This window comes from Henckelia pumila, chromosome 3 (assembly GCF_033568475.1).
Source record: "Henckelia pumila isolate YLH828 chromosome 3, ASM3356847v2, whole genome shotgun sequence".
Taxonomy (NCBI): domain Eukaryota; kingdom Viridiplantae; phylum Streptophyta; class Magnoliopsida; order Lamiales; family Gesneriaceae; genus Henckelia; species Henckelia pumila.
The window spans coordinates 50807687-50816068 of NC_133122.1; the positions used below are offsets into that span (position 1 = coordinate 50807687).

The 8382-nt window shown below is 29.1% G+C and overlaps 1 non-coding gene across 1 annotated transcript; it reads left to right on the forward strand.

Moving 5' to 3' along the window:
* Nucleotides 1-6524: 6524 nt before the first annotated feature.
* LOC140894048 (small nucleolar RNA R71) lies at nucleotides 6525-6635 on the forward strand. The gene has a single exon (XR_012153601.1). It is a non-coding gene; the product is annotated as a small nucleolar RNA R71 (small nucleolar RNA).
* The last annotated feature ends 1747 nt before the right edge of the window (nucleotides 6636-8382 follow it).

An 8382-nucleotide genomic window follows, 5' to 3' on the forward strand; every position in this document is an offset into this window, starting at 1 on the left:
ATCTATTGTGATAAAATGATAAATAAAAACTAATGCGTGTCAGGAGTTTTTGACTCCTTACTCTGCCATTGAAAAAGAAAAATAATATAATTATAGAAATATATTTTTTTTAAATTTTAAATTTTTTTTTTTTTTTTTTTTTTTTTTAGAGATAAACCCTCCCTCCTCAAACCTGAATATGACATTGTTTTTAATTTTTTTTTTTTTTAAGAAAAATAAAGAGTACATGATGAAAGAGATATCACCTGGAATTATTGAAGATGAGGAACAAACACAAACCATTTCATGACATGTTGAATCAATGATCCAGTTTTCTTTTCTTACTGGTTGGTTGAGACCAATTGATCTTTGTTATAGCTGAATCAGGTTGATGAACAAAAGCTTGGAGATCATCAATTAATTGGTCTTCATTCGAAGCAGAGATGAGCATCCTTCGTGAATTTTCTGAAATAAAATTTTGTTCCACGGCTACATCGAGAAAAGTCAACAAACCATCATAATAGTTATTGATATTCAACAAGCCAACAGGTTTATTATGGATATTAAGTTGTGCCCAAGAAACAACATGAAAAATTTCTTCTAAAGTACCAAAACCACCAGGTAAGGCAATAAAAGCATCAGAATTTTCTATCATTTTAGTTATTCTCTCGTACATTGATGAAACTTTCAACTCTTCCCCAACCGTAACACCTGTAATATTTCCTTCAGCTAAAGCTGTAGGAATAATACCCAAAACCTGACTACCTCCAAGATGAGCTGCTGTTGAAATAGATCCCATTAACCCTATATTTCCTCCTCCGTAAACCAAGTGAATTTTTCTCTCTGCTAACTTTTTTCCAAGATTAATTGCTGCATCAACAAATATTTCATTCTTTCCAGTATTAGAACCACAAAAGACACAAATATTTTTCAATTTTTGTGAAGAAGATCCTGTCATGTTTTTTTCTTTTCTTTTAAAAAATATAGAGAGAGTTGAGTGATTTTATAAGGAAAACAAGGAATAAGACAGAAATAGGAATACAGATGTGAACAAAATGATAAAAATAGTAAAAAAAATAATAATATATAATAATAACATGCATGCGTATAAACAGTGATGTGATTGTGGCTCACAGTGTTCCTTCAATATTTATGAGTCGAGGGTTGGCTTACCATCCAATTTTCTTATAAATTGGCAAATAGGGTCTTTTTTAGTCAGATTCCCAAGACCATCACCATGACGCTGCGCTTGGAATAGTTTCCATAAACGGAGAAGTTGACCTTTTACATCTCCACTAGAATGCGTCTCAAGAGTCAATGAGATATCATCCAATGACTCTTTACTCAGCCCATTCTTAATGAAATCAATTTTATCTTCTCTATTTGTGGAAACATATCCCAAAGATCTGCATTGTCTATTACAAGTCCATCTTGCACAATTATGACAAACATCTAACCTTTTAGCCCTTCTTTTCTTCGCATAGGTACTTTTTCCTAGTCCAGACATATTTCGAACAAGTAAGAATTTTGGAACTTCACCACCTAATCGAACCTTGGCTTCAATTATAAGACGAATATCCTCCGGGATTCCTTTTTGCATAAGCATTCTCAATCTTTCACATCTGCCTTCATAAATCATTCTCAGAACTTTTTTAGAAACAGATGGAAAATATTTACCAAGTTTTTTGATATCTTCATCCATAATATATATTTATATATATATATATATTCAATTATTTTGGGAAATTGAAATAAAACCGACTGAAAGTAGTCACGGAGTACCGTTATCCGCCACTTAACCGGGAAGTGAACTCAATTCTGCAAAAATAAAATAAAAATATAAGTAACAATTAAGTTGGATCATATAAAGGCATAAACTCTTCATTAAGAACTTCATTTTCTATAAACGGTTTAAGTCTTTGCCCATTAACTTTAAATACATTATTATTTTTAGGATTTTCAACATCAACAGCACCATGAGGATAGACAAATTTAACAATAAATGGTCCAGACCATCGCGATCTAAGTTTTCCTGGAAACAAATGCAAGCGAGAATTATAAAGTAAAACTTTTTTTCCGATTTCAAAAGATTTTCTCATAATATTTTTATCATGAAATGCTTTTGTTTTATCTTTATAAATCTTTGCATTTTCATATGCATCATTTCTTAATTCTTCTAGTTCATTTAATTGCAATTTTCTTGATTTAGATGCATCATCTAAATTAGTATTAAATGCTTTAATTGCCCAATAAGCTTTATGTTCAATTTCAACAGGTAAATGACAATGCTTTCCAAAAACTAATCTATATGGTGACATCCCCAATGATGTTTTAAATGCAGTTCTATATGCCCATAATGCATCACTTAATCTTAAAGACCAATCTTTTCGATTTGGATTGACTGTTTTTTCCAAAATTTGTTTTATTTCTTTATTTGCAAGTTCAACCTGACCATTCGTTTGAGGGTGATATGGAGTAGAAACTTTATGTGTAATACCATATTTTCTTAACAACGAAGAAAATGATTTATTTATAAAATGACTTCCCCATCACTTATTATAGCTCTAGGTATTCCAAATCGACTAAAAATATTTTCTTTCAAAAATTTTATCACAACTTTATGATCATTAGTTCTACATGCAATTGCTTCAATCCATTTTGAAACATAATCGACAGCTACTAAAATATAAGTGAATCCAAAAGATAATGGAAATGGACCCATAAAATCTATTCCCCAACTGTCAAATATTTCAATAATCATGATTGGATTTAAAGGCATCATGTTTCGTTTTGAAATTGAACCCATTTTCTGACAATTTTCACAAGATTTGCAAAATGAATGTGTATCTTTGAATAAAGAAGGCCAATAAAATCCACATTGAAAGATTTTTGCAGCTGTTTTCTTTGACGAAAAATGACCTCCACATGCCTCAGAATGACAAAATTTAATGACACTACTTACCTCATTGTCGGGTATGCATCGTCGAAAAATTTGATCAGGACAATACTTAAACAAATAAGGATCATCCCAATAAAATTTTTTGACCTCTTTCAAAAATTTATTTTTATCTTGTGAACTCCAATGAGAAGGCATTTTATTTGTCACAAGAAAATTTACAATATTAGCAAACCAAGGCATAGTAGTAGCATAAAATAGTTGATCATCCGGAAAATTTTCATTTATTGGTATTTCATTTTGAGATGATTCAAAAATTATTCTTGATAAATGATCGGCTACTACATTTTCTTTTCCTTTTTTATCTTTTATTACAAGATCAAATTCTTGTAACAACAAAATCCATCTTATTAATCTTGGCTTAGCATCTTGTTTATTTGATAAATATTTTATGGCAGAATGATCAGTGTAAACAATAGTAGTAGAACCAATTAAATAGGATCGAAATTTATCTAATGCAAACACTACTGAAAGTAATTCTTTTTCAGTTGTTGAATAATTGATTTGAGCACTATTTAATGTTCTACTTGCATAATAGATCACATAAGGTTTACCTTCTTTTCTTTGTCCTAACACGGCTCCTACAGCATAATCACTTGCATCACACATTAATTCAAATGGTAAAGACCAATCAGGAGATTGTAAAATAGGTGATGTAGTTAAAAGATTAATTATTTTTTTAAAAGCAGTTTCACATTCTTGAGTCCATTCAAATTGTGCATCTTTTGTTAAAAGATTTGAAATTGGTTTCGATATTATGCTAAAATTTTTTATAAATCTTCTATAAAATCCCGCATGACCCAAAAATGATCGAATTTCTTTTATCGTGTTTGGTGATGGTAAATTAGCAATAACATCAACCTTAGCTTTATCAACTTCAATTCCTTTTTCAGATATGACATGCCCTAACACAATTCCGGATTTAACCATGTAGTGACATTTTTCCCAATTTAAAACAAGATTTTTTTCTTCACATCTTTTTAAAACTTCTTCCAAATTTTTAAGACAGTTTTCAAATGAGTTTCCAAAAACAGTTATATCATCCATAAAAACTTCCACAAATTCTTCAATCATGTCACTAAAAATACTTAGCATGCATCTTTGAAAAGTAGCCGGGGCATTACATAAACCAAATGGCATTCTTTTAAAAGCAAAAGTTCCGAACGGACAAGTGAAAGTAGTTTTTTCTTGATCTTCTAATGATATTGGTATTTGATAATACCCCGAATACCCATCAAGAAAACAATAATAAGGATTACCTGCCACTTTCTCTAAAATTTGATCTAAAAATGGTAACGGAAAGTGATCTTTTCTAGTTGCATCATTTAATTTTCTATAATCAATGCACATACGCCAACTAGATGGAATCCTAGCTTGTAATAATTCTCCCTTTTCATTTTTTATAACAGTGATGCCTGATTTTTTTGGTACTACTTGTGTTGGACTTACCCATTTACTATCCGAGATTGGATAAATAATTCCGGCATCTAATAGTTTTAAAACTTCATTTTTAACAACTTCTTTCATGTGTGGATTTAATCTTCTTTGTGGTTGTTGATATGTTTTAGCATTTTCTTCCAAATGAATTCTATGTGTGCAGATTAAAGGATTTATACCTTTTATATCTTGCAAAGTCCATCCAATTGCATTTTTGTGTTTTTTAAGTAGTGTTATTAAATCTTCTTCTTGTTTTGGTAAGAGGGTAGAAGATATTACAATAGGATATGTTTGATTTTCACCAAGAAAAGCATATTTTAGTTCTATTAGCAAGGGTTTTAATTCAAGTTTTGGATGATCATTTTCTTTTACTTCTTCAAGTTCATTAATTTCTTCAAATAAATTTGATTTAAAAACATTTTTTGAATCAAAACTTTCCACTAAACAAACTTCAGATTGTTGATTTAAGTTTTCTTGGTGTATATTTTCTTCCACAATTGTTTCTATTGCATTATCATCTTCATCTTCATTAATACTTGGTTGTTTACATAAATTGAACACATTAAGTTCTAAAGTCATATTTCCAAAAGACAATTTCATTATTCCATTTCGACAATTAATTAAAGCATTTGAAGTTGCTAGAAATGGACGTCCCAATATTACTGGAATTTCGTTATGTACTTCTATTGGTTGTGTATCCAAGACAATAAAATCCACAGGATATATGAATTTATCGACTTGAACTAACACATCTTCTACGATACCTCTAGGTATTTTGATTGACCTATCGGCTAGTAAAAGAGTAACAGATGTAGGTTTTAAATCTCCCAACTTAAGCTTTTCATAAACTGAATAAGGAATTAAATTCACACTTGCTCCCAAATCTAACAAAGCTTTTTTAATTTTATTTTTTCCAATAATACATGAAATTGTTGGACAACCGGGATCTTTATATTTCAAGGTAGAATTATTTTGAATAATAGAGCTTACTTGCTCCGTTAAGAATGCTTTCTTCTTTACATGCAATTGTCTTTTTACAGTACATAAATCTTTTAAAAACTTTGCATAAGAAGGAACTTGTTTAATAGCATCTAATAATGGAATATTTATTTTTACTTGTTTAAAAACTTCATAAATATCAGAATCATTTTTTTGTTTTTTATTATTTACTAATGCATGAGGAAAAGGAACATGTTTATTTATTTTATCATCAATTTTCTTAATCTTAGGACTCAAAGTATCATCTTTCTCGAAAGTATCAAGATTTTCATCCTTACTCTTTGAGTTTGACTGATCTTTGTTTTCATCACTATATGGATCATTAACTATTTTACCACTTCTAAGAGTAATAACAGATTTTACTTGATCAAATTTTTCTTGATTTTGATTTTTAGGATTAGGTTGTGGTTGAGATGGAAATTTTCCTTTTTCATGAATATTAAGTGCAGATGCAAATTTTGCAAGAGTTTCTTTCAAATCATTCATAGATTGAATGTTTTGAATATTGATAGACTCTTGCTTTTGAATGTATGCATGAATTTCATCTTCAAAATTTTTTCTTGGAGGTGGGATATAAGGAGCATAACCTTGATGATTTTGGTTATTTTGAAAAGGTTGTTGTGAAGGTTGTGCATTATTATCGTTCCTCCAACTAAAATTGGGATGATTTCTCCAACCAGGATTGTATGTTTGTGAAAAAGGATCTAATGTTGGTTTTTTAAAATTGTTAACATAATTGGCTTGTTCATGGAGACATTCTTTAAATGAAGGCAAAGTAGGACAATTTTTTGTAAGATGATCATGTGTGTCACATATATGACAAACAATTTCTTGAACACTTTTTAATTGATCACTCTTTTTCATTTCTAATGACTCGATTTTTCTTGCTAAAGATGCAAGTTTAGCTTGAACATCTACATCATCTTTAAGATGATAAATACCACCCCCATTTGTTGAATTATTGGTTTTACTTGGTGGTTCAATTGAGCCTATATTATCCCAATTTTGAGCATTTTCTGCTAATGACTCCAAATATTCCATAGCTTCATTTGGGTTTTTATCTTCAAAAGTTCCATTACACATGAATTCTATCATTTGCCTATCTTTAGGTATTAAACCTTCATAAAAGTGAGAAACTATTCTCCATATTTCAAAACCATGATGTGGGCATGTATTAAGTAACTCTTTATATCTATCCCAACATTGATAAAATGTTTCCCCTTGTTTTTGAGAAAAAGTTGTAATTTGTCTTTTAAAAGAGTTTGTTCTATGGGAAGGAAAAAACTTTTTTAGAAATTGTTGTTGCATTTCTTCCCATGATCTTATTGAACTTGATCTCAAATTTTGCAACCATGTTTTAGCTTTATCTTTTAAGGAAAAAGGGAAAAGCTTTAATCGAACAGTATCCATGCTACAATTTTGATCATTATAAGTGTTGCAAACCTCCTCAAATTCTCTTAAATGCAAATATGGATTTTCAGAATCTAAGCCATGAAAATTTGGTAAAAGTTGAATGACTTGTGGCTTAAAATTGAAATTAGATGCATCAGGAGGAAAAACTAAACAAGATGGTGTACTAGTTCTTATTGGATTCATATGGTGCCTAAGTGTTCTTGGTTGTTCATAATCTTGATGATGATTATTATTATTATTATCATCTTGATTATTAGAATTATCGTCCATGTTTAAAATATTTTCAGTTACTCGAACAAGTCTACCACTTTGTTTACGACTCCAAACAATCATACAATTAAAAACAACATACTATTTAAATAATAACAAAATTAAACTTAATTTATACCTCCCCAGCAACGGCGCCAAAAACTTGCTACAACTTAAATTGTAATTCACCCAAGTGTAGGTTGTCTGCAAGTAATATACTCGTGAGTACGAGATCGATCCACGGAGAGGATGTTGTAAGTTTAATTTTAGCAATAATATATTATAGATGAAAATATTATTATAAAACTTCAAATACACAAATTATAAAATTGTCAAGGTTTCAAAGGTTCATTGTTGGTTTAATTAAGATTGCTAAATAAAAATAAATAAAAGAAACTAAAATAAAAATAAACATAAAAGAACAATGAAATATTTAAACAAGTATATCATATAATATAGTTCCCACTATATTAATATCAGATTAACCGATATTTAATACATGGTACCCATAATATATATATAGATGAAAAATATAAACATAAAAAGAACAATTAAATATTTAAACAAGTATATCATATAATATAGTTCCCACTATATTAATATCCACCGATATTTAATACATGGTACCCATAATATATATATAAATGCATAAATATAAATTGACATAAAAGTAAATGTTAGATCAAATCACAATATTTTATTTAGAACAACCGGCAGAGCCACGCTATCGTCTAAATAAAATATATGACTTTATGTTAGATGCGATAAAGTAAATGTTAGTTGCGGAAAAGTAAAAGTTAGATGCGAGAAAGTAAATGTTAGTTGCGGAAAAGTAAATGTTAGTTGCGATAAAGTAAAAGTTAGATGCGATAAAGTAAATGTTAGTTCAAATCACAATATATTATTTAGAACAACCGACAGTGTCACGCTATCGTCTAAATAATATATATGACTTTATTATAAATAGATACATATATTTATAGTATATAATTATTGTAGTAATTATTGTATCATATTTGACAACAAATCAAGGTAACCACATTCAAGGTACCAAGCATTTGATGTAAATAGATAACAACAAATCATCCAAAATTATACCTACAAATAAAGATCAATTAGTAAAAATAAAAATAGAAAAGAAAAGAATATACAAAATATAAACAATCTTACTTGACCAACAATGAAACCTTTTCACCTTGACATAAAAAGATTTAGCTTTCCATGAACATGAAACTCAAGAATAAAGATAAAAGAAATTTCATACTTGAACTTGAGAAACTTGCACACTCAAACTTTTATTCTCACACACACAATATTTATTTTACAAATGAAGAATTCTCTACACTCTT